Below are 16,539 nucleotides of genomic sequence, written 5' to 3'. Positions count from 1 at the left end.
TCTGAATTTTCCAAATTTTATACAATACACCTGAGTTATTTTGTTAATAAACATTTCTAAACCCACATTTATTTAGTTAAATAGTGTAAAAGAAATAGAGAATCAATACAAGTTTCATTGAGTCAAATGTGACAATTTTTTTAAAAACTCACGCTTTCTAAATATAATACTGCATGAATGGGTCTTAACTTATTTTTTTTTTAAGATTTTATTTATTTATTTGACAGAGAGAGATCACAAGTAGGCAGAGAGGCAGGCAGAGAGAGAGGAGGAAGCAGGCTCCCCGCTGAGCAGAGAGCCCGATGCGGGGCTCGATCCCAGGACCCTGGGATCATGACCTGAGCCGAAGGCAGAGGCTTTAACCCTCTGAGCCACCCAGGCTCCCCCTTAACTTATTTTTAAATTCACTATATTTTGGTCAACCTTACAATTTTTTCTCTCCTAGGAAGGTATATTTTAACTTGGGCCTTAACACAATGTCCTAAGTTATATATGAAATACACACTTCATAACAAAACATATGAATGCTTGAATATACATATTAAAGACTTTAACTTTCCTAAAAAGTACTAAATAAACTTCTAACTTTATCAAGTCAGAGCTATGTACTAGCAATTTAGGTTATAACTGCAAATTCTCCCTTCTTATTCAGATGATAATCTCTCTGGTCTACTAACAAACTTAAGCCTTTTAAACGGGACTTATGTCTCCAAATAGGAGATGCTTGGTGTCAATCAAAGGTATAATTGTTACAAGAGACTGCTGATATTCTTGCTTCAGGCAGAAACAGAATTATAATGAATATCTGATGATTCCTAGCACCGGGAGACATTTGGAGATTTCTCCCACTAAGAGAATGAAGTAGAAATATAACCCCATCAGCTTGAAACAGAGCCAAGGCTGTTGGGCAGAGTTGACTCAATCCTTTCAGTGCAATGATGTCACTTTTAAGGGCACCTGGGTGGCTCAGTGGGTTAAAGCCTCTGCCTTCAGCTAGGTCATTATCACAGGACCCTGGGATCGAGCCCCGCATCAGGCTCTCTGCTCAGGAGGGAGCCTGCTTCCTCCTCTCTCTCTGCCTGCCTCTCTGCCTGCTTGTGATCTCTGTCTGTCAAATAAATAAATAAAATCTTTAAAAAAGAAATCTTTAAAAAAATGGTGTCACTTCTAGAAACATACAAAGAATATTTCAAAAAGGGAAATAGGTGATTGAAGGGACATGGAAAAATTAGACTTTATTAGTTGCACGTTAAATCAAGTCAAACATTGGATGTTTCCATCATTTAACACTCCATTAAGCCAGGCTAATAATAAATAAAAATTTAAGAATAAATGCTGAGTTTGCTCCTATCACACAGTTCCCTTCAGTCCCCTCTAAGACTGCTCACTGGATGCCAGGTATCGTGCTGAGTACCGAGAATATGAAGACATATGTATCCCGATCTCTGCCAAACCATGCCAGGGTAACCCAGAAGGGACCTAATGTATATTCATCTTGAAAACGGAAACTTTGTAATCAGTCTCAGTACTAGAATTCTCCTGTCAGCAGCCATAGCTAAAGTGCTAAACATACACTCTAAGTAAATACTCCGTAGGCACATCAGATCAGACACAGCTGGCGGCTTCAGGCTGTTCATTTCAACATGAATTGAAGGCTCATAATCAGAACTAGTGAGGATATTATCGACAGGAGAAGTACTTGTGTACTTTCACGAGAATAAACTTTCTTTTAAATCTAGGGCTCTCTAAGTGGTGTTGGGATGCAACTGGATTCTAGAAAACAATCTAGTGTATGGTGTTTCTTAAACCTGGTCAGGCAGGAAGCATGAGAAAGACATCTACTTGAAATAATACGTTTACGAAAGACGCACAACCAACAATATATGTAAGGGTACTACAGAAAATAGAAAAAGATTAAAACACACACACGTCTCTCTGCCACTGCTGATAGCTTTGTACATTTATTAATTTTACACCACTGATCTTTAAGAATTTAGGAAGGAAATAAACTTGTCCTTGCTTACCCTGTTCGCATCTAGGTTTTAGACTTTGTAACACCGGTGCCCTAGGACACACCTGAGCAGCCTCTTCACAAAGGGACTGTCCAGAGTGCAGAGCTCAGGGCTGGGCCACAAGTCCAGAGGTCTCACTCAGTCACTGGCTCTCGTGCAGACAAGTCATTTAAGGGCTATGAGCGTCAGCAATCTAGCAAAATGGCAAGGAATGTATAAATATGTATTAATTTCTGCATTTGTGGATTAACTGATGTATTGACACATCTCTTATTTGTTGGAAGGATTAAAGTGGCTCAAAATGGAAATAATAATGCCTCTCTTCCCCTCCCTCCTGACTTCTGTTATGGGTTTAGAGGTGGCAACCTCACATTGGGGTGTCTGCACAGGACTTTGCATACATTTAAGAAAATGTCAATATTAAGAAATGCATCTCATGCAGAGTGAGGACAGGGTGAAACTGATTACATTGTAACCAAAGTCCCATAAACCTACTTTGCAGAATGAGGAAGAAGGAAGATTGTCTGATTTTTCAGCAAGAGCTACATTCTTCACTGTGGATTAGCAGGAGCTAGAGAATAGAGCAGGAGCCTTCTAGAAGCAGTGTTTTCTCACTCCTTATCTGAATTGGATGCTCATTAAGGAACACCAAGCACCAGTTTGCAGTAGCCATTCTGAATTTAACAATGACAATTTGGAGGCTGCAAGTTCCAAGGTCTGACTCCGAGCCTGTGTTTATGGACACAGAGAGAGCACTATACCAATGAGTTACAAAGCACCACAGAGCAAATCTAGATTAATAGGAGAGTCCATATTTCATCCTGCCTGGGCTGTATGATACACTTCTGAGTGAGACCCTAACAAGAGCAGGAATTACGAATAGGTCAGAAGAACATCTGCTTTGCTTCTTTCGATTACGTGGGCAGGCAAAGGAATTCGCTTTTATAACACCAAAATAACTTGGAATGCGGCAAAAATAAATGCACCTTCTGTCTCATGGAATGTTATTACAGTAAGACGCTTTGTGAATGCTTGGTGGCATTTTCAAGCATTTTTTGTTCCCCTCATTTCTTTCTAGGCTCCATAATGCAATCCTCACGGTTTGAGCACTAGACTTCAAATGAGACATCTATTCAGAGCATGTTCAGACAAAACGAGTGGTTTCCTTAGTAATGGGAACTATGTGAAAGCACAGCCCCTCCAGCCAGCCAGGCTTCTCCCCGCCTTGCAGTTCTCACATAGGCTCTCAGTGAACATTATACAGCTGGGGAGCCCCTCCAAAGTCGGAAATGGCTAAAACACTGAATATTCATTGCATTTCTAATAAAAACGTACCCTTTAGAGAAGGTTAAGGATGCAAGAAGTACTCTTAATGGTGAGGGTTCGTTTACTCATTTTCTGCATCATGTCATGGAATGGAAAGTAAAACAAGAGGTCTCACCAAAGAGACAGACACATGTTTTCCTTTGAGCACATCTTAAAACATTGCCTTGTCTTAAAAAACCTAAGCTTGTCGTATTATTTTTCTGCCTAAAAAAGCCTAAAGACTGCTTCTTCTGATTTTCCCATTTTCTGTACAGCAATCATCTTTGGTAAAGCTCCGAAATTCTGTTGCTTGGAAAGGGTATGTATTTTGCCTTTTTGCAGTCTCAAATGAAGTTTAAAAATAAAACAGTAGTTTTATGTATAGCATTGTTGGAGTTTTATGTATACGTACATATTTATCCATTTACTTACTTATTTTCAGAACAACACAACACACAAACACACAAACACACACACACACACACACACACACACACACACAAAACCTGACTTCTTTAACAAAGTCATACAATCGCCATTTGTCTTAAATATTGATGTGAAAGGGCAGTCAAATATAGGCTATCCTAGAATAAAAACCAACATGAAAATTAAAAAAAATTTATCAGAGTTGATATGATGTTTGTTTTGAGGATAATGGGTTATAGATATTGCCCCACTATATAGAAATCACTCACTAAAGAAGATAGGAATACAGTCAAAGATTTTCAAGTGAGCAATGTGAGATATAGCCAAATTATAGTTAGCATTCTCCCATGCACCTGGCTACAAATAAACAAAAAGCAAAAGTTATGCTATAAAACATGCAAAGAAGAGGAGAATGAATCTCAATAGATATTTGGAGGGAAGAAAAGATGGTTTTTTAGAGTGCTGGCTTTAGAATTCGACCTATATTCCAGCCTTAGCCCCTGAATCTCCAGGACTGCCAACATTAACTGAAATCTCTAAAGTTCAGTTTGCTCTTCTATGAAAAGGGGAAAGTTCCTGAAAGTCTCACAGTTTTATAAGAATAAAACCATATGTACACAGTGCTGTACAGACTTCAGTGTCTGACATGAGGTTAATACTCAACAAATACTATTTATTATTACATTAGGTGCCCTTATGATTTCAGCATACATAATTTTTGCATTTGCAAAGCAGTATATATTTCAAATTCTGATCTATTCCATTGTGGTTTGTGGACAGCTCATGGAAAATCATCTGTATGTCCCTGAGCAACAGCAATAATAAATGTAACAACAGAATAACAACAACATGCTATCAGAGAGAAAATTGCATCCCTATCGTTGATAGTAGTGAGCTTTTTTTCTCCAGGAACTGTGATGGGCTCCTTCTCGTGGTTCCTATTTGCACAAAGGCTCTCTATGCAATCAAGAACAAACATCTCTGACCCAGCTGGCCATGGATTATGGCTAATTGTCTTACACAAGAACCAAAGCATAACCTTGCTCTCATTTAAAGTCTGCACATCCACTCTTACAGATTTAAAGACTCAGTGCTGCTATGTTTAAACACTTTGCAATTTTATTTCTTACCCATTAAACCTCTACTCAAAATTCATTCATCCATTGATTCAATAATGCATTCTGATCAATTATTCTACATTACGAGCCCAGAGGCAGAGCACTAAACCCAGCCTCTTTGAGCAGGGACAGATTTCCCACAAGAGGGGCTATTTAGACTGAGGATAAAAGGTGAACAGCCTTGCTAATGAGAGCTGTGTGCCTCATGTGTGTAGGGAGGCCAAGCACTCCACACACCCTGAGTGGGATCAGCAAAGACACAAAGCAGAGAAAAACCAGCACGGCACTTAAGGAATAACAGTTCATGTGGCGGGAGCACAAGACGACACGTAATGAGTTCCTGGATCCAAGAGCCAGGTTACGAGAACAGAACGCTAAAGAGCTTGGGATATTTTTCCATTTGTGATGAGGCAGAAGATGGACTGGAGAGGACCACTCTGGAAGCAGGAAGTTAGGGGCACTTTGCAGCAGACAGACCATGGGATGATGGTGGTATAGCTGATCGAGAACAAGATTCAAGGAAATATGGGAGTAAAATCAGCATGATTTAGACCTACTGAACTCAGGATATAAGATCCAAGGAAAATAAAAGACCCTGAACCTCCCTGAATAAATGGGCAGTGCTCCTCTAACTGAAATAAATAAAAAATAAAGGAAGAAAAGCCAGTAAACAGGCAAGCTTAAGAGGTCACTTTTAGACACGGAGGGCATGAGGAGTCTGGGCTCATGAAAGTAGGGACATTTACTAGACAATGTGAGGACTATCTACAATATATACATACAATAAGAATGTTATTTGAAGGAGCAGTGATGTACATTTGAGAGTAATGATTACATAAGAAGAGATTACATTATCTAAGAGAGCATAGGAAGAGCAGTAGCAAAAAGAAGAAACCTAGTGTAAATATTTAAGAGACAAGTGAGCCCATATCTGTCAACAGGCAGAGTACGCCAGCAAGTATTAGCAGGACCAGGAGGCTTTGAGGAGCAAGAACCAAGTTGGGAGGGCACTCACTGAGATTTAAAGATTTTATTATTTATTTGACAGAGAGAGATCACAAGGCAGAGAGAGAGAGGAGGAAGCAGGCTCCCTGCTGAGCAGAGAGCCAGATGCAGGACTCGATCCCAGGACCCTGAGATCATGACCTGAGCCGAAGACAGCGGCTTAACCCACTGAGCCACCCAGGTGCCCCCGCTCACTGAGATTTAAAGGGGAGTTTCTGTGGCATGAGTAGAGTAGAAGCTGGATAAAAAGGAGCTGGAAAAAGAGAATGTGACAAATACAATAGTAGCAAAGGCTGACAGGTCTCTTGAGAAATTTATGAGGGGGAGAGAGATAGAATGGCATAGTAGGGTTAAGGGTTAAAAGGAGGATTGTTGTTAATACTCTAGCACGAGTAAGAAGCATGCTTATGGATTTTGTTGAATAAGTCAATTGCACAGTGGAACAGGGAAAAGGCTTTTAGAGCCAAATTCCTAATAACATAGAAGTGGATGAATCTGGAGGAAAAAAAGGGAGGGACATAGAGATTGGTAATAAGAAAAAGTCTCATCGTTTAAGACTACAAATGAGAGATAACGATGCATGTGGATAAAGAGAAATTAGTAAGCTAGGAGGGTGTGAAATAAAGGGAATTCACACCTAAAGGAGCAAGTTCAATGAAGTTCAAAGCAATGACAATTTCCTAAGAATATTTAGATTGAAAAAAGATGTTGCAGAGACGGTTAAAGTTTGGAATCATTCTCATAGATGTTGGGATAGAGTGGCCTTAGGATGGATACCAGAATGGAAGGGGACTGTCGAAGAGCCAGCCGAACCACGATGCCCTGCATCTGTTGGGGGTATAGTGTGTGCACCACCCCATGATTTCCTCCAGGAACACTTCAGCTCCTGAAGCCAGGAGCAAAGAAGAACCAATATGGTATTATTCAGCATTTCTATGCATGGTAGAGGACTGGAACAATAGAATCTGGGTGCCTGATGAGTTTAGACGACCAACCTTGGTAGGTAAGAAAGAAAGAGAAAGAAAGATGACTGGGTGAGAACTGGTCTCTGAGGATTTGAGATCTTTGTGGTGTCAAGAAGCAGACCTACAAGGAACATAGTTTTAAAACAGCCAGATAGATAGACTTACGGTAGAAAGCAGGAGACTTCAGTTCAAGATTTCCAAGGTAGGACAATTCCAATTACCAGTAAGATCAGGGGAGCATCTCTGGGAATGAAGTAAAAGTGACACTTATTTCCATTTAAGGAACTTTGTAATCTGGGGTTGGTTTTATACTTGAACGTTGAAAGCTCCTGAGATTTTAGCAGTATTGGGGCAGAACAGAATATTTTTCACCAGGTATCATGTTGGGAACCTGCTGACAAGTAGATGAGAACAAAGTGGGAAGGTAAGGAGTGGTATGTGCCTTAAAGAATAATTCATGGCTTGAAGTTGGTATTGGGAAGCCAGAGGATGTGAAAGAACATAATCCCCCACCAATGTGCATACAGAGGCAGGTGCAGGCACCCACACACCCAGCCCTGAGAGGTGGGACAGTGAGTGGTCACTAAGGAGAGAGGTCACAAAAATAACCAGGTCCTGAAAAGAGACTGGATTTCAGTTAACGGAGGAAACGGAAGGGGGGGTTTGGGAAGTAGTTAAAAGGGTGGCAGATCTGCTGATGAGTGAATGATAGGAAAAGTGAAAAGAACAGGCAAGATTCAAGGATTCATGTAGATGAAGACGAGGGCAGCAGCCACGTGACCGTCTGTATGTGAGAGGATGCTAGAGGCCTTGTTACCCTAGACAGAGAAGGCCATGCAACAGGAGCAGCATGGGGAAGAGGCCTGCCTCAAAGTCCCCCAGTATCCACAAGGACCACAAAAGGCCAAGTCTCGGAGAGGGACTTGACGGAGAGTCAGACAGATGGTGAGGGTGACAGGGCTTCGATCTCAGCTAAAGGTTATTCACAGTTCTGAGGACAGCAGAGAGGACATGGTTCAGTGCCCACCCTGCCTGACCCACAGTAGTTTGAGGCAGGGCAGGAGGTGGCCAGCAGCCCTCGATCCCCGGCACTGAGGCTCCGATGCCAAGAAGCACAGGCCCGATGGGCTGCACAACCCTGCCGGGCCATGTGCTCAGTGAACACAGCTCCCAGCTTCCTTGGATGACAACATGACACTGAGCACAGCAAGTGGTTCAGAGCTCAAGCTCGGGAGGGAGCCAGACAGATGTGGCTCCAGAGCCTGGCTAAGCCACTCACAAGCCATGTTACCACGGGAGGTGAAGTAACCTGCCTCCTCTACCTGCAGAATGAGAAAACAGCATCTGCTTACACACTAACTATAAGAAACAGAGACGCTGCCAGGAAAGTGTTTATTTAGCTCAGCGCTTGGCATACAGCTCTCAAGAAAATGGTACCTATTGTTACCAGGTCCTTATTGCTCACTATACTGGACGCCTTCCTTTTCCCAGGGAATGACTCCTTGTCTCCTACCCTCTATTTGGGGAAGAGGAGTAGAAATGACAGAAGAGTACTTCATCCAGGGATAAGCACAGCACCCAAGTAGGCTAGCGGAAGATCTTCCCCGCAAAAGTTTCATATTCAAACCAAGGAGAACGGACAGTGTCTCCCTGGTGGCAAAATTGGGAGATGAAGGACTTGAGAGCGGGTGGAGGCCAGGCTGCTGTACATGGGAAGAAAGCTGGTCTGCAGGAATGGGGAATAAAGCCCGCACTCCGAGAAGAGCAGATGGGGGAGGACAGCCACAGGCCCAGGAGCATCTCAGTCTGTGGCCTGTCTGTCTCGGAGGCCCAGTTTCCCCTCTGCTCACACGATAGCATGTCAGGCTACATTACCTCGCTACAACCTCACCTTTGAACTTGGACTAGTTTAAATTTAAGCTAGTTTAAATAGGGTTTGTCTCGTTGGCAGCCAAAAGTATCCATAGTGTGGACAGCTACTAATGAATTTAAAATAGTGGAGACTGGCAAAGACCACAGCTGTTATCCCCTTCCCAAGATGCCTTGGAGATTACCCTACAAACACCCAGAGGTCAATAAACGCCATTGATAGACAACACTTGAATTCTGTCAGCATAGTCTGCACATTGACCCATATGTATTTGACCTGATTTGAGCATTCCTTGTACTATCCAGAATTCTTCTAGCTCCCTGAATCAGAAACCAGCTGATGAACAGGCTGAATCCAGAGTTCAGCCCTGAATAACATAGACAGAAGGTAATAAATGAAGCAGGAGCTCTCAAAAATAAATGTACACTGAGTGTCAAGTATATGCCCATAACTGCCTCTACTTGCTCATCTAATCAACTTGGGTTTTTGTTTTTTTTGTGTTTTTTTTTAAGATTTAAGATTTTTTTTTTTTTAAGATTAAAAAAATTTTTTTAAAGATGTACTTATTTCAGAGAGAGAAAGAGAGAGAGAGAGAGAGAGCACAGGGCAGGAGGGACAGACAAGGAGACTCTCTGCTGACTGGGGAGTTCGACTTGGGGCTCCATCCCAGGACCTTGAGATCATGACCTGAGCCAAAATCCAGAGTCAGACACTTAAGACCAACTGAGCCACCCAGGCGCCCCAATCAACACATTTTTTTTAAAAGATTTTATTTATTTATTTGAGAGAGAGAGAGACAGTGAGAGAGAGAGAGCATGAGCAAGGAGAAGGTCAGAAAGAGAAGCAGACTCCCCATGGAGCTGGGAGCCCGATGCGGGACTTGATCCTGAGACGCCAGGATCATGACCTGAGCCGAAGGCAGTCGTCCAGCCAACTGAGCCACCCAGGCATCCCCAATCAACACATTTTTAAAGAGAGTTTAAAGACCAAAGATTGTACCAACCCCACCCCGTCCCCAGACAGTAGAATACAGTAGGATTATGAGATAGAACTTGAAGCTGAAAATGCAGCAGTGGCCCCGGTGTAGGCAATAGCTACAAGAATCTCCCATCTATTCTGCCATCCTTGAGAGGTATAGTAAGTGCCTTTCATTCGTGAAAGTACCTTCCCTACACTAAAAGGAATAACTCTATGAACAATCACTAAAAGATTAGACAGAGAACTTTAGCTCTGGGCCTCCTGCATTCTCCATCAATGAAGGAAGAGAATCAGATGAGAATGCTAACAGTCACCTTTGTTCTCCGGCCTAGCAGAAGTGGAGAAGCAAAAGTGACATAAAATATTCATGAAAATTCAAATGACCCTTTAACATCTAGATGGTGCACTATAACTGGATGCCTAAATATTTTAGTGACGAAAAGTGTTTGCTTTCTCTTGCAAAGCAATCCCTGCTTTGATCTCTTGTTTAGATATAAATGGGTCATTTTCATTAACTCACCTTTACAAAAGGGCTCCATGTGAAAGCAGGAAAATTCAGAACAGACCTTGCAGACAAATATCACACCAGGGGCAAACTGTTATCTCATGCCATTTTTTGTTCTTAATTTTTGCCTAGAATTTACATGAATGTACGTGACTCCTTGGTTCTTGAAGTTTTATTTTTGCCTAGAACTTACATGTATCTTAGTAGTTTTATGAAACCAGATGCATTTAATGTGCCCTAATCAAAGAAGATGAAAAGAGAAAGTGGCCAGCAAAGAAAAAGTCTAAGTGAAGAGATACACTCTACCCCTGGGGCTAATAATACATTATATGTCAATTTAAAAAAATTAAAACAAAATAAGAGACACACTCTATTCTCCCAAAAATAACAGCTCTCTTAGAAATAACCTCGTGTGTAACTGAAGTCACTGGGCTGACAAATTCTATTTCCCTGGGTGGGAGGATTTTCATTAAACAATTCTCTGATTTTATTCAAATGTCTGGAACAAAACCAGCACACAGAAGAGAGTAGTAACTTACTCTTTGAGTGACTCAGTGAGGTTTAATTAGTCAAATACTGACCTTTTAATATGTAAAATGCACTCTTGAATATACAAGGCAAATAGGACATTACTCCTGCCTTTGAGTTGCTTTCTGTCGAGGCATAAAGAAACCGTACGCGATAACGTGTGTTAGAACAAGAGAAACAAAATAAAAAGTAAATTTAAAATGTGATAAAACAAGGAAAACACTCCCTTGCACTGAGATGGGGGGAGCTTCTTAAAGGATGAGAGCTTGTAGCGGAAACCTTACAGAACTGGCCCGTTCAAAGAAAAAAATAGAGAGCTAAGTAAAAGCAACGTAAAAGATACGTTCTGGAAATGACCAGCCCTGTGCTGTGCTGTGCTGTGCTGTGCTGTGCTGTGCTGTGCTGTGCTGAGGAAGGGGATGTGCTGGCATCAGGGACAGAAAGGATGGCCAAGGACTGATGGAGCAGAGCTGCTGCACGTGTCAGCCTCAGAGTCAGAAACGCTTTGGTTTGGTTGTGGATCCTACCAATGGGCAACTTCATGAGTTTTTGCACACTCAGCCCTCAGTTTTCTGATTTGCAAAACGAAACTAACAGCTAGTACTTTGATAGGGAGGACTGAATGAGACAATTCATGAAAAACTCCTAACAAACCACCTGGCATAGAAGGAGTGCTCAGTAAGTGGGGTCTACTGTTACTGCTGCTGCCCTCATTATCATGTCGTGGAAGAGCTGGGGGGCTAAGTTAAGGAGGTCCGAGATTTGACCAAACAAGACTGCTTCAGCTGTAGAAGTAAAGTTCCACCTCAGAAGAACTTCACATTTTATTTTTTTAAGTAACCGCTGTATTTCTGATTATAAAAATACTATGTGCTCTACGGTGGAACATTTGAGAAGTATAAAAAAATAAAAGCCACCTATTGTCTTATCAAAGATAACTACTGCTAGGGGTTTGGTGTATTTCCTTTTTTGATGTATTTCTTTTCAGTTATTTTTGTGTAATTTACAAACTGTCTACCTATCTATCTATCTACCTGTCTACCTGCTATATTTTCTTTAGTGATTTTCACTCTTTTATTTCACTAATTGTTTACCTGCTAGAGGAGAAGTAATATTTAATCCTCCAAATGAAAAAATTAGGGATGCCCAGAGAGAAGCCAAGATAAGCGATAGTTGGGAGCTACAGAGAAAGACAAGAAGGAAAGAGAGGGAGAAGGAAGTCTAAGGAAGAGACAGAGAGATTTATCTCCTTGATTTCTGACATCTTTCTCATTCCTGGTGGGTGAATTTCCTTCAGTGATAAAATTACTTTTGTTCTTGAAGTGGGGTTCTATCCCTCATTAAAAAAAAATAAGACCTATATGGGGTTATAGAAAAATACAAATCTTATGTCCCTAATCACCCTCGGCATGGAAAGAGGTCATCTTGGGAGAGGCAGAAGGACGGGGGGGGGGGGTGTCCCTGAGGGAGCAGCACATTTCTACGTCTTGCTCACTTGTCATAGAGGGAGGACATGCCAGCTTCGTTTATTTTTCTCTCTTACCTCCCCTCTAACAATCTTTGTTTCTTCTTGTGTCTGCTCAATTCTGATAGTCAAATTTGCATATTTTAGTATGTAAAGATCTCCTTCTTCTCCAGTTCAGATACTCTGTGGATCTCTGATTCTAAATGTTCACAAAACCCTTAATGAAGTCGTACAACCAAGTGAATACACTTGTGCCCCCTGAACTACGAGCTTAAAAACTGTTAAAATGGTTAAGTTTACACTATATATTTTACCATAAGAAGAAAGTCATAATAAAAAATAAGACCCATAGTTGAATGGGAATCATTCTTGTTTCCAATTCTACTTTCTAAAACCCTTTTGAAAAAAGAAAATGAGAACTCTCTGATCCAACGTGCTTTTGTTCAACATTCTAACAAACAGCCAATGCCACTCCCCTTACATCATGCTTCTAACTTAATTAAGAGCTAATCTGCTATCAGAATTAGACTACAAAGAACCATGTCACTGAAGATCTTCTCAGTACAATGTCAGTCCCTCCTCATCAGTGGCCCATGCATAGTTATTTAGTTTTCTGAGCATATCAACTAACTTTCCAACTAGACACTGCCTTTCTTCAGAGCTCTATTTCTCAAAAAGAGCCAGCAAATTCTTTCATTAATACTGAACAACCATAACTATATGAAAGCATCCACTGCCTAGTGTAAAAATTCATTCCTTTTTAAAATAGTATTTTATTTTTAGCATCCCTTGTTGCTGACTATATTGAATTGTTTGGCTCAGTCATCAATCAAGCATTCATTTATTTTACAAATGAATATTGAGTGGGTTGTAGTGTAAAAGAGCCTTGGCTCGGTGGGCAGACAGAACCAAGTTCAAATTTTCACCCCATTATTTCATGGTTTTCGTACATTGGGCAAGAAACCTAACTTCTCTGAGCCAATGTTTCTACACTGTCAAATGGGGATAAAACATCTATTTTATGTTGTAGGGATTCAATAACTTTTAAAACATACACAGTTAGTATTCAACAAATATTGTTTTCTCCATGTTTATGCAAGCTACAGTGCTTAAAGACGAATAAAATATAGACCTCTCCCAGGAGACTCTATAAACTAAAAATGGAAATGGGCCAAATTATAGAAACAACTGTAATACATTTTAAAAACATAAATGGTAGGGGGGAATAAAGATTGTGATTGTGAGAGATCATGTCTTGTTAGAGGGTCGGAAAAGACCTCACATGGGAAGTAGCATTTGCCCTGAGCTCATTTATTTAGGACCAGATAGAAGCCATGACCCAGAGGGAAGGTAGAAAGAACATTCAAACAAAGCAGAGAACTGGAACAGATGATGATGATGGTAATAACACTGACCGACAACAGTGACAATGACAAGAATGGCAATAATGGCGATGCAAACAACCATTCAAGCTTATTATATCTTAAGTTCTTCCCTAAGCTTTTGCACATATTAACTACATTAATCCTCATAACATTCCCAGGAGGAAACTGAGATGAGAGATGTTAAGTTCTTGTTCAGGGTCACAAAGCTGGGAAGTGGAAAGGTAAGAACCCAAACCCAGGTAGCCTGTTCCCAGAAAGTGCACTCTGATCCACTACCCAGACCACCCCTCTAATGAAAGTGAACAGAAGAGCAGTGCCCCGGATTCCAGGAAACAACAAACCTTCCCATATTAATAGGAACTCCAACTATTAAATCAACACATAAATATTTATTACACTCCTCTTGTTTATTTGATGATGAAGGCAGAACTTTTTCAACATACTTTAAGAGCTGTAATTATTCATTTACGTTTTAAAATCTTTAAAATACGTTGTTATTAGAGCTGAATACGAGTTCAGGAAGCCCTGCAGATATTTACTACGAGGCAGCTGACCTACACAACCTCATAACACAGTATATTTGGAATGTGAAACTGCTCTGAAATTTTAGTGGGTTGTAAAGGTAAAAACTTGAGAAAGAAAAGAAAAAGAAGGGAAAAAATGGAAATGGGAAAGAAGAAAAAGTGGAGACTTATCAATTATTCAGTAGATGAGAGGGTGACATGGTAGGAAAACCTTGGAAGATGGCGGGGTCTACCCTTGCTGTCTCTGACCAGCTGTGTGCACTTAGACAAGTCGCTTGACCTCTTAGGACTCAAGGTATTCGAGTCTAAAGAGTCCGTGGTTCTCATTTGAAACTATTCACAATTGTACTGATTCAAAATTGCTGAAATCCTTCCTCAGTCACAGTTTAATGTTTTTACATGGCACTTCATTATACAGAGGTGTTAAAGAAATGAAGTTTTTAGCACTTTTTTTTGGAGAGCTACCTTTCGTATCTCCAGTTAATGGTTGATAACTGACGATCACCTGAACACACACTGATTCTAGGAAGTTCCTGATGTTCTTGCGGCGAGAAGGAAACCACAGCCAAAGAACAAACTCGTCACCCTTTTTGTACAAAGCCAGAGTTATTTTTCTCTCTCACATTACAATCTCACTTCTAATGTTCTATGGTATGAGAACGATAAAAATGAAATCTTTTGTATTTGTCATGTGCTTACAGCAAAAGAACAATTGCAAAAAAAAAGCAACCGCATCCCCATATGCTGAAGAAAAGCTAAACAATGAGGGAAAACAATTTCCTATGAGATAGCATAAGGTAGCATTTAAAAATATTCAACTTTCACTAAATTAAAACTTGGATTTTTCTTTGATTTCTTAAAGAGACTGAAATTTAAAATATTAGGTATGATTGCAGGTTTCATTTATAAACCAAGAAAGTGTTTTAATCATGCATCTGATTATCGCCACTTACATTCATTATGGAAGTGCATTATAATTGGTTTGATTACTGAATTTGTCAATTATACAGTCAATACCAATCAACCAAAATGGAATTCTTAAGGAACCAAGAGTATAAAACTAAAATTCCTTTCTTAAATAATTATCACAATTTTATCCTAATTCTTCCAATATGTGGAAATGTAACCCTGCAGATGTTGAAATGATATGGAATATGTAAGGAATTAAAGTTGGGGAAAGTAAAATCAAGGGAGGGGTAATGAGGATGATTGTCACTATTATTACAAGTACGTTAAACCATATGTAGACACACTCCCTCTCAACACACTCCCTCTCGACATCCCCAACACTTGGTCATAATCCCTACCATTCACAGAGCAACATTTAAGTGTTGCTGGTAAAGAATAAAGCCTTACAATACACTTTCTGAAATGAGTGTTAGTAGGTTAAGCAAGAAACTACCTTTGTCTCGAACTCATTTTTATTCAAAAGATTAGCAACCATTTGAATAAATTTTTAGAGAAGGAAAAAATAAAGCACTTGAGAACTTTAAAAAAAAACCCCTACAGACAAAGCTAATGTATTTATAAATTTCCGGGTATTATGATTATAGAAACTTAAAACTATTGGTCTATGTCATTTCAATAAACTCTTGAGGAACAATCAGATGTGAAGCTTTTCTACCTACCCCCCGCAAATCTATTAACATGAAAATGTTATTTTTTTTTACTCCACTAGAGGGCAGTCTCTCAAAACTAGGGCTTGGAGCCATGAATCTAGCCTGTTTTTGACCTGTTGATAAATTAATTCTCATGTTCCAGTCTTCTCAACAAGATGTTCCTCTAGCATACTAATTAAGGTGGTAAAACAAGCATTTTTAAAATTGCTGTCTATGTACTCACAGGTGTTCTTTCAGAAATATACACTGCTATACTTTTCTGTGTTTCTTTTCTAAATTTCTGATAACTGGATACATTTTACATACATGGCATGTATTCCATATTTTCCTGGTAAATATAAATTCAGAATTACTAAGTCTAAGAATAAAGAGAAACAATTTTCCTGAGGGTTTAATTCATCAGAGTTGAAATACTTCCCCAAGAAGTATTTCCCAACACACTCCTAAATACACACACACAGAAATACTCACACAAACACCTTGACACATGTATCCGCTTATCTGTGGCCGTCAGATTAACTGCATCAGATATACAGAAATTACTATAATTGGAAATACTTATTTTTTGAAATACCCCCTCATAGGCCAGTGTTGTGAATTATGGAGAAAAAAACATATGCTTTATTTTTAAAATGTGGTCAATTCAGATAAGAAATGTCATAGCTTAAAAAAAGGCTATTGAACAATAATCACATCAACACCAAATTAAGTAGAATCTACAGAAAACCAAATGCCTCTCAAAACAGTTTCAAGTTACTCTTCTTAAATCATATAGCCACTGGCGAACTTTACAGAGACGGAGTCAGAGGCGCTGCTGTCTCCCCCAGGTGTTTT

The 16,539-nt window shown here is 40.0% G+C and overlaps 1 protein-coding gene across 4 annotated transcripts in view; it reads right to left on the bottom strand.

Annotated features, from left to right (window-relative positions):
• IMMP2L (inner mitochondrial membrane peptidase subunit 2) overlaps positions 1-16,539 on the bottom strand; it is an 861,434-nt gene that overhangs the window by 407,982 nt on the left and 436,913 nt on the right. The window lies entirely within an intron of this gene.

Source organism: Mustela nivalis, assembly GCF_964662115.1.
Source record: "Mustela nivalis genome assembly, chromosome: 12".
Lineage (NCBI taxonomy): Eukaryota > Metazoa > Chordata > Mammalia > Carnivora > Mustelidae > Mustela > Mustela nivalis.
The sequence above is the reverse complement of the archived record's forward strand: the minus strand, read 5'-3'. Positions and strand labels throughout refer to the sequence as shown.